General features: G+C 43.3%; 1 protein-coding gene across 4 annotated transcripts in view; it reads left to right on the forward strand.

Moving 5' to 3' along the window:
• Positions 1–17,850, forward strand: part of zmiz1a (zinc finger, MIZ-type containing 1a) — a 96,657-nt gene that overhangs the window by 32,004 nt on the left and 46,803 nt on the right. For 3 of the 4 annotated variants that reach the window (XM_063874973.1, XM_063874979.1, XM_063874976.1), the window contains exon 3: positions 4,431–4,507. The exons of the other annotated variant lie outside the window; for it this stretch is intronic. The gene's annotated coding sequence lies outside the window, so the exon portion shown is untranslated. The remainder of the gene's footprint in view (positions 1–4,430; positions 4,508–17,850) is intronic. 4 annotated transcript variants of the gene reach the window in all.

The following is a 17,850-nucleotide window of genomic DNA, read 5'->3' on the forward strand; positions in this document are numbered from 1 at the left end:
TGGTGTTTTTTACAGGGCTTGTTAACCACTGGCCTTTCACAGGCTTCACTTCCTCTGTAGTAATTTGCCAACAGGAAATGTGTGCTGTAGTCCAGGTCACAACCTCTCCAGGGTGTCTGGCTCATGGAAGGGACTGAACCAACCATAAAAAAACTTTCTTTCCAATAGCCTTTTTACACATCTTAACTAAAGTAAAATACTGAAGTCTGCAATAAATTACTTACTGATTTAAATATGACACTTTCATGTCCAGTACTGCTGTTTTTTTGGGTTCAGAGTATCCATTTTTCTCTTGCTGCCGGATACAATTTGATAAGTTGCTGTGTTCCAGAAATAACTCCTAGGTTTTGGCAAGAGCTGAGGTCGAGGCTCACACGCAACATTTTTGCTGTCTCACTTGAGGTCATGAAACAGCTACTGAAAAATCACAAATGTTTTTCTTTTTTACTTAAATGGGAGCAAAAGCAACTGCAGGGTCTGGAAACCACAATGTTGCCAATGCTGAGATTTTCTTAGGGGTTTTCTAAAGAGTCAGTGTCCTGTGGGTGGTTAGCCGGGGCCCTGTGACACACGCTCATGCCCATAAACAGGGATTTGGCTCTCTGGAGAAAATAACCTTGATAATTACTGGGTGCATATGGACCTGCCCATAGCAGGAGGGGGGGGAGGAGGAGGAGACAGGGGTTGACTGAGAAGGAGAAAGAGAGGCAGAGAGCCACATCCGCTGGTGCATTCCTCTATGCTGTGTCATACTGGTGCCGAGTTTCCCCTCAGTTTGCACGGAGATTTCCACCAGGCGTAGGGTGCAAAGGGCTCCTGATGCAACGCTCAGGGCTGTGGACACTGATGTTTAAAGTTTAACAATGCAACAATCCGCACATTCATCGATTCCCCACAGTAACAAAGAAACACCCAAAATGTTTGAAGAGTAAACATAAGAGGGACATGCTAGACAATGGCCAACAATTGGAGACATGTGGAGTGACCTAACTGTTGATGCGCTCATAGATTTAAACTTGACTCTCCCACTCTTTTTCTGCCTGCATCACATGGCCGCTCTATTCTGGCTGAATTGGCATCATTACAGCAGTCAGAGCTGAATGTCTGTGGTTGGCTCGCCGCCCGTCTGCTCGCCTGTCATTCAGCTGGTTAAAGAGGCCTTGTTGAACCGCTGCACTGTGCCCGGCTACTACAGGGCCATTCATGCCTGTAACGGCAGGAACAGCCAAGTGCTGTCATCAGTTAGCTAGCACATACCAATTTACTACTGGAGATGACATGGGCATTTTGCTTGGTCAACACAATCCGCCCAGAGCAACCTCTTAACCCGTTCTTTTGAAAAGTTTGCATTTCAGAGAATGAGAAGCTCTCTTACAGAGTCTTTAGACAAACACAGCGATCAAGCCTCAAAATGTTCCGTCTCTGTTACATGAACGCCGCCTACGTCGAGTGTAAAGTGAAGTAGACGGATCCGTTCCCCAAGGAATCATACAACAACAGCACAAAACAACAAAACAAACCCTTTGTTGCTCCTCCAATGCTGGAAATCTCAAACAGATATACAGTTTGTCACTCCGAGGGAGAGTTTTTCTTCCCTTTGCTTGTCAGACGCTCTGTGTGCCGTTGGCTAATAGCAGCTCCTCCTGTCACAGATGACCTGTGCCTTATTGAAACGTTCTTCGTCCTTTTTTCAGTCCCAGTGTGACACACAGAATGAGGACATGCATGAGAGCCATGATTTCATCCTGCGCTCTCCCTCCTTTTCTCCAACTCTTTTTTTCCTCTTCCCCTCTGTCATCCCGTACTCCTCCTTTCTTTTCTTTTCTCTTGTACGTTTTGCCCCCCCCCTGCTCTGTGTCGGCAGTCCTAACATCTTCCTGCTATGATTAGCAATAGTGTTTTTTCCCTAGCCAGTGTAATGTCTAGAGCCTCCTGTGTCCTTGGAACGCAGCCTAATAAGCTCAGACACACACTGCCGTCTCTGCGCTCCACGGGCCTAGTCTCCAGTGTCACCCAGCACACACTGAGGTAAACAAAGACTGCCACACACACGTACGCACACACTACCCTAGTGTGCTAATAGACCTGCATACCAGCCCGCTGAGGAGGACGTTGGCGCTAGCTTGCTAACGTTGACCTTCCGTGTGCCAATCACAACAAATCTGCTCCTTGATTTGAATATAGGGAGGAGAACAGTGTAAATTGAAAGCAGAAATCCCCCTGGTGTGAGACAAGATGAGCTTCTGAATAAATTATTCAGATGGCAGCCTCTTTCCTGCATGATTCTCGCCTTCTGCTACGTTTAATGGCATCTGTGATGATGCCCATTGGAGATTAATCCAGATGTAAGACGTTTTCTGTGTGTTTGTGCGTGTGTGCTTACATGTGTTTGTGTGTTTCTGTATCTGTGTGTGTGTGGCCTGCTCACCCTTCTTCTCATGCATCCCGTTGTGTCGTATGATGGGGAAACAAAGCCTCAACAGGGGAATTTATGTGTTCTCTGGAGAAGGCTGTAAATAAACAACTAGTGAATCAATGCCTCCATTTGTTTTTCTCTGATAATTCTGCCTGTGTCGTGAGACGGTGTGACAGAGATTTGCAAGCCGGGGGTAGCTCTCAGCAGATGTAATTCCTCTCAGTGAGAGTGAGAAAACACACCACACCAGCCTCATGTTTTCATTACCAGGCATCAGTAAATTATTGTGTGCTTCTTTATTTCAGTTACTGCAGCTCATTTAGCACCATGAGGTAGGGTTTGTATGAGTGGAAAATAATACCTACATTAGTTATTGTGCGTAAGAGCTACTCAGTCAACTAAAGACACAGCAGCATATAAATCACCAGTTGCAATTGAATAGGAAACCCCACAGCAGGTCCTTTAGGTGAATGTGTTTCAGTGTATGCAAGTGGCATTGAGTGACTGCTAAAAGATGACCTTCCCTGACACAAGCGCGTACAAATGACTGAATGTGAAATATTCTGTATTTCTGAATTCACTGTTTGCAAAAGCATGTCTGCATTATAATAAAAGGGTTGTTTTTGTAAGCCATTTTTGGTTATTTAGGACAATAAATTCCTGAAATGCTTTTAAAGGCTGTGCTCAGCCAAATCACAATAAACCCTTTTTTGCTTCTGGCCCTGCACGTATTAGTTTTAGTTTTAGCTGGCTGGTTTTCATCATTTCTTTTTCTGACCCTTCTGCGTCAACTTCAGTTGTGTTTCTGTTTCTCGGGATCACACATAGAACATTAATTTTTTTGTGAACACCAAAAATACAAAATGTCTCGATCGTTCTTTTATGGCTAAGTGCCACTTTTAGATAAATGTGTTTTTTAAGGTAGGAGTGAACTGGCCCTTTAAACTGGAAGAATAAACAGTTATTTTCCCTAATTGCGCTTCTGTGGGCTTCAGTAACAACAATGAGCAGAGCAAAGGTCCCAGAAAATATGAGGGGAGTTACTTGTATTAGCCACGGTTCGATGACTAATAGGAGCGCTAAATAATGGTGTGAGCAGAATGATCCCGCTTCTTTAGGAATAAAGGTAACCTCCCAGTGTGTAAACCTTGATTAGGAGCAATCATTCAGCTAATGCTGCTGTTGGTAATGCCAACATGACTACACACAAGAGCCTCTAATGAGCGCTGGTATACCATGGTTTCTTTGTGCTCAAGTACCCTTCTCTGTATCCCATATCCAAGTGTGAAATTACAATATCAGATCATATTTAGTTAATTAAACTCATATGACTAATTTAATTTGACTCAAATATGGGGGGAAATGAATAAATCATGGAGGCGTATTTAGCTTGCTAGTGCTGGTGTTAACAGTAATTAAATGTGGGGCAATCTGTAGCCTGTGAAGATAGCTCTTGTCCGCCTACTGTACGAGTACACATGTGGAATACATTTAAGCCAGACGGTTTTGGGAAGCACTCTAGCAGAATATTAATGAAATGGAGTGGGAGTTTCAAACACAGAAATAAGTGCGTTAAAGATGCAGTCCTGTAAAGTAAGCCAGTGAATTAATAGTCGGCGAATGGTCGTCCCATTAGGAAATCTGAACATCATAGCTCGAGAAGAGCGAGAAGTAGGAAAGAAATATTCCTCCATGATTAGAGCCTAGAGAGTTCAAAGACGGCTGCTTCTGCTGCTCGGTGGGCGCAAAATACTCATGAGGAAGGCGAGCAATCAACTTGTATTTGTCATTTAAGTATTTCATGTTTCATATTTGGCGGGGATTAGAGATGCACATTCTCTCCAGCTCTGTCAGTCCTTGTTATGTGCTTCCAATCTGTCAGATGCACGACAGGGTGTTTTATTACATCTCGATAAATGATGCCACCTAAGTCTTGTTTTGTTATCACAAAAAAGCAGATTGTGTTTTGTCACACTCCCTGATGTGCGTCGCATTCTGTTTTGTTTCATTTTAGACTCGCTCTGTGATTGATGAGGATTAAGGAACAGATTTTGCCCATTAGGAAACACACAAACGTCCTCATCCACACTGGTAAGGATCCTGATTTATCACCTGTGTCTTCATCCGAGCAGTTTGGCATCAGCTCTTTTGGTGATGCAGATATGTATGAGTGTGGTTTTGCAAACAATAGGAGGATTCAGTTTGAATTTTATCTTTGCTTGTGTCATACTAGCTAATAAGCACCAAAAACATTTTGTCCTAGAACAAAACATGGGTGATCATGCAATATCATAGGCATTTGATATTTTTTTAGTCAGAGGAGCAAAAGAACAAACAGATCTTTCAGTTTAAGGGCAACAAAAAACTCAAACTAAAATCATCTGTGTAGAAAAATGTTAACTCTTAAACCGCAATACTGAAATTGATACTAAAATGTGTCTTATTCTCCAAAACCCTTCCAGATACCGATACCACACCACATACACATCAGAACATACTGACTTAATCGCCACGAGAGGTTTACTGCCATTGTTTTGAATGAAAGCATATGTTACGCAATGATTTATGTGATCAAGATTTTGTGGGTGATGATGTTTCCTCTCTGGTAGACAGCTGGTGCTTGTCAGGTAACAAGGCAGTGAGTCACAAGAGTCCAGACTACTAGTGAGGCCAAGTCATTCTGCGCTTTGCAAAAAAAAAAAAAGCCCATTTGATGGATGTTTACACAACCACATTAGAGCATGTATTCCACAAAGGTGATACATTTCTGTCTCTTTTTCAAGCTGTCCCTAGGGTGTGAAACCTGAAGAGCGGTGTTGGACCAATGGCGAGTTACCATGTATGGCTATTGATCTGAATATATCAGTATCAGTCTGTGAGAGGATGAAAACTGGTAATCCCCGTATCCCCTTCCTCCAGTCATCTGCTTCCTTCTGCATAAGCTGCAGGACTCCCATTTGATGCAAAAACATGCATGAATACTGTGTTCAATTAGCCTTTGAACAGCATGAATATTATGTGTTCAGATATCCCTCAGACCGCATGAATATTAAGTGTTCATTTAAACCTTGCCTTAGAAGACACACTCCATCAATCGTCATCACAGCGTCGAATAACCTTTGACTGGCGTGATGGGTGATGTACTTGGGATAAATGAGGATGTGAGGGAACATCAGACTAAAGGATGTCACATTATGGCCCCAACACATTTGAGAATAAGGAGACCGCATCCTTCTGCTTTTGTTTAGGAGGCTGCGCAAAATGTCGACAGCGTAGTTTGTGTACATGCAAAACGGCATCAAAGCGCTGGAAGGTGAATAATTTTTGGTGGCATCTGCACATTCTGCAATATGCTAATGAGCAAAGCTGCAAAAGCCAGATTGCCAGGAGAGAGAAGAGGAGATGGAGAGAGGAAAAAGAGGGAGGGAGCGGAGTGGAAAAGAGAGAAACAGACGGAGGCTGGTGTAAATTATGGATGCAACCTGCGATTTCCAAGAGGAAAAGAAAGGCAGAGAGAGAAACCTCAAGTCATGCATATCAGATTACGCATTTACCACATTTTCTTATCATGGTCCGTGAGCAAACTCGTATACAATCTGGCCTCTGTGTGTGTGTGTGTGTGTGTGTGTGTGCGTGCGTGTGTGTGTGTGTGTGTGTGTGTGTGTGTGTGTGTTAAAAGGAGAGAGGGAACACATTCATCCATGTCGAGTTGTTTGGAGCTGCGTTGTGCTGTCAAGCGTTCTCTGAACTTGATATGACGTGTGTGTCTAAAGCTGTGTTGACTTTCATTGCACTATTGTGTTGCGCTGCTTTGTGTAATGTGTCTCAGTGTGTGCCTCTAGTCACATGGTCCCAGATAGTTCACACATTATTTCAGCATTAAGCACGCACTTGGAGGCAGTGGCAAGCTGTTTTTATTACTTTACATAGAGCAAATCACACTGTGGATATTGATATGACATTGTTTAGCTTTTCTAATGATACATGAACTGCCGAGCTACCTGTTTTGTTTCTATAACGATACGTGTCTCTTATAATATATTTTGCTTGCTTGAGCATTTCTAAGTGAAGTAAAAGTGAGCGTTCGTCCCACATCCCACCCTCGTGTGCCAGTCCCCCAACAGGCTCTGTGAATAATGGATCCATTCTTGAGTCATGTCTGTGACGGGGGCCTGTGCAATGGTGTGGTTTCCCCACCAGAGGTGGAGGTGGAGGAGACGGGAGGGGCTGGCGGTCTGGAAATAGCTCTGCCTGAGTCGGGAGCACCTTAGGTGGGCCTCTGTGCCAGCCTCACCTTCCTTTAACATGCTTGCACGACAAAAGCACAATTCTGCTCAAGAACCAGGCATATATTAAGCCCCTTTTTTCCAGTCAGGTTAAAGGAAATATGGCTTAATCTGTCTCCATTCAGCTGTCAGTGATCCCCTCAAAGATGTGAGGAGAACTAAAAATCTGTGTTTTCTAAGAATTGGACGGGAGCCACGTCATACTTAAAGCGAGAAGTGTCTGAGCCGGGAACAGAAACTATAAAGCTGCCCTGAATTTTGCCTCCATGTAAATGTGTGTTAATGTTCAAAGTAGGTCATTTATTTGGAGCAGGGACAGCCGTAGTGTGCTGCTCCGGAGCAATGTCAAAACGGGAAATCATTTCCTAAGCAGACATATTGCTGGATTTGGGGATTTAAATGTACCAACATTTTGTTTATGTGTCAGGCCCTCACCCTGATGTATCAGAGGGGAAAGGAGGGGTGTTAAAGGTGAAAAATGGCTGTGGTCAATCCAGACACAGCATCAGTAAACACAACCAGAGATAGCAGCCTAAAAATCAGACTAAATCAGATTACCAAACAAACAGCTAAGAGGATTATTTCTGATCTCTCTTTTTTTTCTCTATCAGACGGACATTAAATCTGCAATCTATAAAATCCCTTCAAATTATTTTCTATTTTACTTTACAGACCTCATTTTCTAGTCACATGTTTGGAGTGTAGCTCTTCCTGCTCTCACTGACCTCTGCCCTTTTGTTCTGCCTCGAGGCCTCTAGAAATCGCTTTACTAAACAGGGTATCATATCGGTCTTTAAAAATATCTTCATGAGGTACAAGACGAACGTGACCTCAGATCAGATGCTGTTCTGCTGCCTGTTAAGCCCCATAATGTTATAATAACCCGGCACACTTGCTGTCAGGAATAAAGCTGTGTTGAGAGACGCCTGTGGCTCTGTGGCTGTCACTTCGACAAGCGGGGCAGCGTTCACTGGCGCAGACCTAATTAATAGAAAACATGATATATGGAAGGGAATAATTACACCTTGTCCCTAGCTTTCCCAGATCAAAAATGTTGCTGCATTTCTTAGAATTAATCGCAGGGATGATTGTTGCTGAACAGAGAATCAGTTGCAGTACATTATGTGCTCAGGGAAAAAAAGACTGTAGATTAATTTGGTTAATATTTCATAAAGCTTACAAAGGCAGAGGGCATTTGAGGCTTTTCAGATTATTTGTTCTCAGCCAATATTACACACCACGGTTGAGCTGCTGCGCCACTGTGCTGCAAAGTCTACAGCTCTCCAGCACAATGCCAAGAGAAGCCACTTGTCGTTAAAAGTGTTGGTCTGCGATAGGGTTGTTTGTGAAATGGGAGCCGTCGAGATGTACTGCTCCTTTTTCCTTTTGCTGTGATGCCATTCAAAGAACCGGTTCTTGCACAGCATTGTATCACTCCTCTGAGTGCTGATAACTGCTAAAAGATTTGTATTAATATCCTCGCTGGTGCTCTTTGATATCAGCTTATTCATTTTAAATATCCGCTAGGCTACTCACGCACACCTCGCCTAAACACAGCAGTGCAATACAGCAGTGCTCCTGACAGCTTGACAAACTGACAGTCCTACTCACAATCACTCCCTCCCTCCCTCTAGAGCCATATATTGTATCCAACAAGACTGTAATCAGTGCAAGCCTAATCAAATCATTGCTCTAACAAGCAGCCCTGGCTGGCGGGCTACCACTAAAACACATCTCAGATCAAGAGGCAGGCTGCTCGTACAGCAGAATGAACCATAACCAGCCCGCCGCATGAAATGTCAGGAGAAGTAGGATTATTTTCCAAAATGTCACTGACAGCATTATAGCTCAGTTATAGGGTGTCTCATGCTATGTTTGTATATCTCTTGGCAGCAGGTGTGATATGAGACACTGTGTGTGTTTCTGAGTGTGCAGTGATAAAAGCTGCTGAACACAAATGTGAAAGTAAGCAGAATGCTGTTGACTCAAACTGGTGTGTGATTGGCAGAGTGTTCAAGCCATCAAGCTAGCCATTAAAGTGCGTGTTTTAGATCTGCACAAACATGCACATCTCCAAACATCCTCATTATCGGCAGCAGGAAAGCTGCCTGGGCACTGGGACAACTTGAGTGTGTGTGTGTGTGTGTGTGTGTGTGTGTGTGTGTGTGTGTGTGTGTGTGTGTGTGTGTGTGTGTGTGTGTGCGTGTGCGTGTGCGTGTATGTGTGTTGTGCGCTGTATTCAGTGGAGGCTCATTCCAAGATTTGGTTAACTGAGTTGAGTTGCCCAATCACACACTGCCACATAGTGTGCAGTTGCTTTGGCCATGAAAACACACACACACACACACACACACACACACACACACACACACACACACACACACACACACACACACACACACACACACACACACACACACACACACACACACTTGTGCTTTTTATACTCTATAGAAGACAAATACACACAGCCCAATGAGAGAGTGACTAAGTTTGAGATTGTGAAAGAGGAAAAAATGAGAAAGTACCAATTAAGCTCCTCAGACAGTCCTGCCAACAGACATCAGGGGGTTGGAGGCGGAGTGTGTTTGTGTTGGGGAAAAGGATTGGGGGGGGCTTTGACTAGAACAGCAGCCTTTAACTTTGTGTTGTCCTATATAAGTACTTTAAACATCTCATTACATAGAGGTGTCAGAAACCTGCTGTGGAGGCTGGCAATTATGAAGAGCTTGTAGTTGCAGTATTATCATTATTTTAATTTGTATTTACACCAGTTGGTTTTGAAATGATACTGTATGTTTATGCCTTCTTTTCAATTTTAAATATTTAAATGACTTTGTTCCCACAACTTTAAAATAATAAAATACCTGAAACATAAATGAAGCTGATCATTTTTTCAATTCAATTCAATGTAGTGCTTTGAATGATGAAATGTCTCTCAAATTGTTTACATTGTATACACAAACACATGCTAACTGATGGTGTACACGTAGATTTGAACTTAATTCATATTCTCTTGCTGCTATACATTTAAAACAATTAATTATAACAATTATTGTCAATTCTTTGAGCTCTTGCGTATGGACAGTATTACATATATATATATTTTATTAATTTGTATTTTATCTCATCTTATCTTTGCACCGTTCAAGCAAAAAACCTCTCTTGCATTTAGACGTTCATCTTACCAACCAGTGGCTAATCCCAACCCAAACAATCTTAGAGACAGAAACATTCTTGCTGTTTTGCCAAATGAAGCTTCCTCCTCTGCTCGTGTTCATGCTGTGAAACAAAAGGCTAGTTTGGCCAAATCAGGACTGACATCATTGGCAACAGCTGCAGGCGGCATGTAGTGTGTGTGTGTGTGTGTGTCCCTGCATGTCCCTATGTGTTTATGTCTGTGTGTGCGTGTGTTTGTGTCTGTCAAGATGAGGTGACCTGATTGCTCAGCTGAGCAGTGAGGGAAGACCCAGCCTCGTGTTGTCAGAGTCGCACCAATAGAAAACACAAGAGATGGACCACAATGCACTCTGGCTGACGGCCCCCTCCCCTTTCAGAGTCCCTGCATATATTGTGTGTGTGTGCCATGCTTTCCCTCCCAGCCATACACATACTCACGCACACACTGGCACTCCTGACCATGCCAAAGCAGATTTGGAGATGAAAAATGATCCACCGCTGGCCGGGCACTGCTGTATCAGCTCCCAGCTACAGAGCGGTGGGTCAGGCCAAATCTTCTTTAAAGAGCCTTTATCCTTATTGCTGTAAAGAGCTAGTTACAACTGGACCTCTCCTCGCCTCAGGTCCATTAAATGCAACATTTTGATCTGATTCCATCCTTAATTCCCCTCTACAGTATATACATGCATTATTTCATTTGTGGAAGGAAACCAAGAGCTCGTACAGCTTGATGTGGGTGTTTTTTTTACTGAACCAGCTGCAGGGGCTGTCTCTCTCTGCCTCAAGGAGCTGTTAACCCACTTAAATGACTTGAATTTGTTTAGTTTACAGTGAAGAGTTTTGCTATTACATGATGACCATAAATGCTGTTTGAAGAGGCATTTCATTTCTAAGAATACCGGTTTAGCAACCCTTTAAAGCAAAGCCCTTTTTTATTTTAAATTATGTGTTACCATTTAAAGATATTGACTTTGGCGCACAAAGCACTGCATACTAGCAGCTTGAACTGAATTAAAAAACATCTTTGATATTAGTAGTGGCCTTAAGAAAAAACATATCAAGCAAATACTAGTTTGTTAGAAAGAGTAAAAGGTGGGTGAGGCATCATTCACTCCTCCTAGCATGAACACATACATTGCCATCTCAAATCACACACACACACACACACCCACACATACCCACACACACACACACACACACACACACACACACACACACACACACACACACACACACACACACGGAATGGCCTAACACCCCCTGGGGCCCCACCTCAGTGGCCCTGTGGCGAACCGTGTGTTTGTGTGCAAGGCTTAATAACCTTACCGTGGCCATCCCACCCCTGCTGCTCCATGTTATTACTCCATGTACCCTTTCTGTTTTGTCCAGAAGAAGAAAAAGAGATAGGATGGATTTCAAGCAGCACCTTGGGGGGCTGGAGGGACAACAAGGCTGGAATGAGAGCTGCAGGGCGGGAAGGGTTGAGGGTGAGGAGGGCTGGGGGACAAAAACAGAGGAGAAGGAAGCTCAGAGAGAAAGACAGCATGGTGTGGAAGGTGGGGGCCGGCGTTAGTATTGAAGTGGTTCAGATAAGTGAAGGATTAGAGGATCCACAATGAGCTGCTGCTTCCGCTTTTACAACAGCCAGCAATGAAGTGGTCCCTTTAATGAACTGTGAAAAGGAAAAGGACACGCTTACATACAAACTTTGGCTTTTATAATGTGTATAGGAACCATATCCACTTCAGTCCATTCTTATATTTAATCAGTGTGCTGTTGGATTTATTTCATTGAGGGAAACCTTTATAATCTTTCAATCCCACCTCCTCGTTTATCCACATCCATTTCCGTATTATGTATAACAAAATGCTCCTTTAAATACATTTCTTGTATTTAATGGATGGTCTGTGGGTAAGATTTCTGTCAAGAAATCCCATAAAAACATACAAAACAACTAAATATTGATCCTACAATCATTGCTCTGTTGCACTGACCCTCATTGATGTCTAAAATGTGTACTAAAAAAAGTAGTCAAAAGTAGATTTTACACCTTTTCAATCCTTGATTTGTTGGACACATTTCCGTTAGTGTTCAAGTATTGAAGTTTAATTTCCCAGATTTGAAGTCCCTAACTCTGGAGGATCAGGAGATCCTTCTCTGCGTGTTTGTTTATCAGAATCCTGCTTCTGACAATTTAAGTGAAGCTTTCACCCACACAAAGCCACATACAGATGAACATATGCAAACAACAAGTGTACTTTTTTGGAAAACAGATCAAGAGCTAAAAACACAGTTGTCTCACTTCACGCTCATCCTCCGCCTCCCCCTCTTTGCTCTACTATCTGTTCGACTCTGGTCGTCCTTTAAGAAACACTCGACACGTCTGCTGGAGAAATATGAGCAGTGCATACTTACGGTGTTTCTTTTGGTACTCTGTCCAGACACACACTCACACTCGCCCACTGCAACAGCTGCAATAGACAGAGCCAGAGTAATATCTGCTGCGAGTTAAGAAATGCTTGTTTAAAGTGAGACCTGCTTCTGTGTGTGGAGAAAATAATACACAAAACCCACTGGAGTACAGGTTTAGTGCATCACTGACAACGTGTTATGTGACTGTTGAATCGAGTGTGGACTTTTAGAGTGTGTCTTTGTGGATTTAACAGGTGTTTCTCATTGTGTGTTCTCAAATGTGTCAATGTGTGTGTGCGAGTACATATATCACCGGGTATCCACGGGGTCAGGTGTCTGTCTGCTCTCACGTTAGAGTGGAAACCCGAACGATCAGATTTCAGCCGGGTCATCTGTCATGCTCCGTGGGCCTCCCAGGTTAAAGTTTACTCTGTTGAGGTTTTTTGAGGAAGGACTCGTCTGGCTAGGCCTAAAACACACACACACACACACACACACACACACACACACACACACACACACACACACACACACACACACACACACACACACACACACACACACACACACACACACACACACACACACACTGTTTTAAACAATATAATGACAGTACAGTTGTTACCAATTATTTTGTTGGTAGAGACAGAAAATAGCAACATTATGGTATTCATCAAAATGTTGTTAACCTTTGTTTACTTCCTCGACAAAGTGACATCACTACGTAACACTCACACTTTTATTGGCTGGTGCTCCAACACATTGTACGCGATAGGCTTAGGGGCGGGACATCTCTAAGTGGTTCACTAATCATAACAAGAGCCGACCAGCTGACCAATCAGAGCAGACTGTGCTCTGTTTTCAGACAGAGCGTGAAAAGCACAGGCAGTATGAGAAAAATAAACCACTTTTTGAACCTTAAAGCATGTAAACATGTCACAGTAGAGACACAGAAAATAATAATATATCTGAAAATGATTATAATAGGGCCCCTTTAAGAAAACGCCTCAAATCCACACTGTTGCGCCTTTTGATCTGGATGATTTTATGTAAGTATTCTGATAATAAAAGTAATTATTGTTACCCATGTATTTAAAAGTATTAAAAGTTTCATGGGGACTTGAACAAGCCGCCACATGTTAACATTCTGAGTAAAAACTAATTGAAACATGTCGCTGTTTTTCTCAAAAGACTCTGAGGCTTAAATAATTAGTGGAAACTTTTGAAAGTCTGATAGATCTGAAAAACAAGTTAAGACTGACACTGAAGTTACATAATCCATGCTGTCTTTTTCTGTCAGTCTTCCCCCCCCCTGCCTCCTCTCTTCTTCCCTACCTCTCTTATACAGGAACTGGCCAATTTCCTGAGCCTGTTTTTCTGTTTTCCTTCCCGGTGTGTGTATCTTTTACATGCGTGTGTTTCTGCGTACCTCTGTGTGTGCTTGTTTGTCATCCTCTGTCTCTGACTGGCTCTCAGCTAACAGTTTAACATCTCAAAACAGTTTAATTTCTTTGGAGCAAGCTGGTTTGAGAATGACCAAGTGTGATTTATAGAGTTTGAGTCAGGTTCTGACTTTTTTAGTTTGATGCTCTTACATTAAATTATGTGTTTTTAGTTAGTGTTCTTCATAATATGCAGGCCTCATGCGAAAAACACCTGTACAGATTAGTTTTAGAGGGTATTTTGTGAGGTTTAAACCACTTTTAGTGCGATGAGAATGCTGTTCATTGACTACAGTTCAGCATTCAACACCATTGTGCCCTCCAAGCTCATCATTAAGCTCAGGGACCTTGGGCTCAACAGCGCCCTCTGTGACTGGATCATGAGCTTCCTGACGGGCAGATCCCAGGCAGTGCGGATGGGGAACATCACATCCTCCACCTTGACCCTCAACACCGGAGCCCCTCAGGGTTGTGTGCTCAGCCCTCTCCTCTACTCCCTGTTCACGCACGACTGCGTGGCCACACACAGCTCCAACACCATCATCAAGTTTGCTGACGACACGACCGTCATCGGTCTGATCACAGACGGCGACGAGACGGCGTACAGAGAGGAGGTCAGAGCCCTGACATCTTGGTGCCAGGACAACAACCTCCATCTCAACGTCAGCAAAACAAAGGAGCTGATTGTGGACTACAGGAAGAAGCTGAGAGAAGCACACACACCCATCACCATCGACGGGACTCCTGTGGAGAGAGTCAGCAGCTTCAGGTTCCTCGGGGTTAACATCAGTGAGGACCTGACATGGACACATCACACCAGGGTCATATCCAAGACGGCTCGACAGCGGCTCTTCTTCCTCCGCAGGCTGCGGAAGTTCAACATGGACTCCAGGATACTCTGCAACTTCTACAGGTGCACCATCGAGAGTATCCTGACTGGCTGCATCACCGCCTGGTATGGCAGTTGCACCGCCCTCAACCGTAAGACTCTACAGAGGGTGGTGAAAACTGCTCAGCACATCACCAGGACGGAGTTGCCATCCATGGAGGACCTCTACACCCAGCGGTGTAGGAAGAAGGCCGGTAGGATATTAAAGGACCCCCATCACCCCAGCAACAATCTGTTCTGTCTGCTGCCGTCTGGCAGACGGTACCGCAGCATCCGGACCAAGACCACCAGACTCAGAGACAGTTTTATACCACAGGCTATAAGACTACTGAACTCCTGAGCTGTGTGAATGTCTACTCACATCTGTTTATAGTACACACATACATATATATATATATTATACACATCTGCCATACATATCTGTTTATAGTACACATATCTATATATTATACATATCTGCCATATACATCTGTTATACATAATATATGCATCTGTCCATACCTCCTCATTCAACAGTGTAAAGTATTTAAATACTCTCAATGTATTCCACATATGTATATATTTCACATCCTCAAATCTGTATTGTTGATATTGTAAATATTCTTCTCTCTTTTTCACTATTTTATTTATCTTTGCACCATGTATGTTGAGTTGTTGGAGGAGCACGCGACATAAGATTTTCATTGCCAACATATACGCTGTATCTGCTGTGCATATGACAAATAAAAACCTTGAAACCTTGAAACCTTGAAACCTTGATGGAACATTATTTTTTACACATACTTTTTTGTTGTACATGTATGCAGGGGACTCAATAAACATTCCTATCCATCTGTTTGATACTGATCCACTCATCTACAGTACAGGTGGCAATAAACATAAAGCAATAAACACCCCGGGCCGGTAAGAAAAAGAAGCCTTAATTTGAACACCTCAGTCAACTAAAGGGTAAACAAAGCTTATAGCATAAAATTAATGTCCTGTGTGATGTGCATCAATACGTGCCAATTTATTGAGTGGTTTAACAACTCTGCCCAATATTTTCTTGCCATATATTGGCAGGGCAATTTACACAAATCAGTAGGTGGTAGGAAAATTCTCTGACTCCCAACAGTTGCTTCAGGCTTTTTATTCAAAGTTTTCTAGGGGAGTGTCATCCTTTGAACCCGACCTTGTAACATAAGGTTTAATGGATTTTGTCATCCGTCTATACTGTATGTGTCATTTCCCCATGACCGCCACACACCGAGGTCACAGAGGTTTTTTTTGGTCAAACTTCACATCATCCTTTTTTCCGGCCATGGTTCTACAATGACGTGTTGTTGCCAGATGGGCTAATATTTTCATAATTTCCATTTTAATGCTTTTTGACAGTGTTAATGTTTGCTACTGTTGGGGGACATTTTGAATGAATGAAAATGTACCACAAAATGAGGGGAAAATGTAGCTTAAGTGGGACGATTAGGGCTTTTATGCATCCACTCATAAACAAGTGTTCAACAAGCACCAAACACTTCATTAGAAGTCACTGCAGTTAAAATAGTGTTTTTTCAAGGGCGCAACTAAGGAAAAGAATAGGACAGGAAAACTCAAATGAAGCTATTCTAGTAAAAGGCAGTACTGTTTGTAACTGGTCTCATTAAAGATAAACATGAGTTGAACTGCAATATTTGTCAGTGTGCCCCTCTAATGGTCGGTTGTCCAGCCGAGGCAGTGCGTCTTTGATCAAAGCTGACCGTTGTTTCCCTCCAGCTTCAAACCGGGCATACAAAACAAACAGAATAGCCTGGCAAATGTTTTTCCTGTTAAGATTTGCAAGCAATTACTATTCTACATAAAGTTCATTTATTGCCTGCTGTCGGTTTGTTTGTGTACTCTTTTGTTTTGTGTGGCCAGCACTGCCTCTGTTGATGAGGAGATCCTTATTGCCCCCGGCACAGTGGCTCATGGAAATCAATGTTTGATTTGCCGGCTACTTGATAAAGGATTTAATGCTGAAACATTCACCCCCACCCCCCACCCCATCCTCACAGTAGAGAAATTGCCTTATTGAGTCCATTTGTTCATTTTGCTTCCATTAAGGCCTGTGTTTGCAAAGTGGTGGTATTTGCCTCTGATCGTGTGTGTGTGTGTGTGTGTGTGTGTTTGGGTGTGGGTGTGTACAGGCAGGTAATAAGATAGCCGTGATTACCTGACAGGCCTTGTGTCCACTCGCTGCTGACTGCCAATATGTGTGTATGTATGCAGTGTCCAGAGTGGTGTGTAGCCCCCTCACCCCACCAGTGCTCCCTACTCTCGGTGTGTGTATCGACCGTACTCTCGAATGGAGAAACGCCTGCCCAGCACACAAAATCAATGGCTGCTGTTTTCTCTCCTCCAACGGCCTCCTGTTATCTGGGATGAATACAAAGCACATATTGTAGTACACAAGACACACACTCATACACCTCATATTTATGCCCGCTCCCCTTCCACTACTGTGGCAGGGTCACATACAAACCCACAGGAGATTGGGCTAAATTACAAGTCAGTTACACTTAATAGGAAGAAATATGGCTCTCACCGTGTGTTTTATCATTCAGAGCGTGTTTGCAGCCAAGTCTTTTGTCACATAACAAGACTTGAGTAAGACCTACACTGCTGCAGCTTTCATCGGACTGCAGGGTTTATTATTTCTTCTACTATATACACTCTGCTGCGCCAGAAAATCAAACAAGGCAGCCGAGAGCATGAATGAAACATCATCCGTCTTCCATTGTGTTGAGTAGCATTAGCAAAGTGGCCAACAAGTGTTTATTTAGTCAGTGGGCAGTCCATTTTATTTCAGGCTAGGGAATAAGATCAAGCCTACTTTTACAATTATGCAAGCGTCCCTCCTTCTCTCTCTCTGTCCTAAACTCTTTATTTTCCGCTGTTTGTGTCCCTGTCGGGGATTATAGGTGGTGCAGGGAGGAGGAGGAGGAGGAGGTGGCAGATTAGCAGCGGCCGTCCGGCAGGTCCGTCTGTCAGCTGTCAGAAAATAGAATCCATTTGTGTTATCCAGATGCTTATGCTCAGCTTTCTGCGTCTGTCTGTCTGTGTGTTGCTCAGTCAGAGGAGAGGATTGGCCGCTGGGCCGGGGGAGGGAGTGTGGGCAGTAGAGTTGGAGGTGGGGGCTAGCTCACATCCGCTTGGCAGCTTTTGTCCTCCCATCAAAGGGAACGGCCACGGCCCGATGACTACAAA

This window comes from Eleginops maclovinus, chromosome 22 (assembly GCF_036324505.1).
Source record: "Eleginops maclovinus isolate JMC-PN-2008 ecotype Puerto Natales chromosome 22, JC_Emac_rtc_rv5, whole genome shotgun sequence".
Lineage (NCBI taxonomy): Eukaryota > Metazoa > Chordata > Actinopteri > Perciformes > Eleginopidae > Eleginops > Eleginops maclovinus.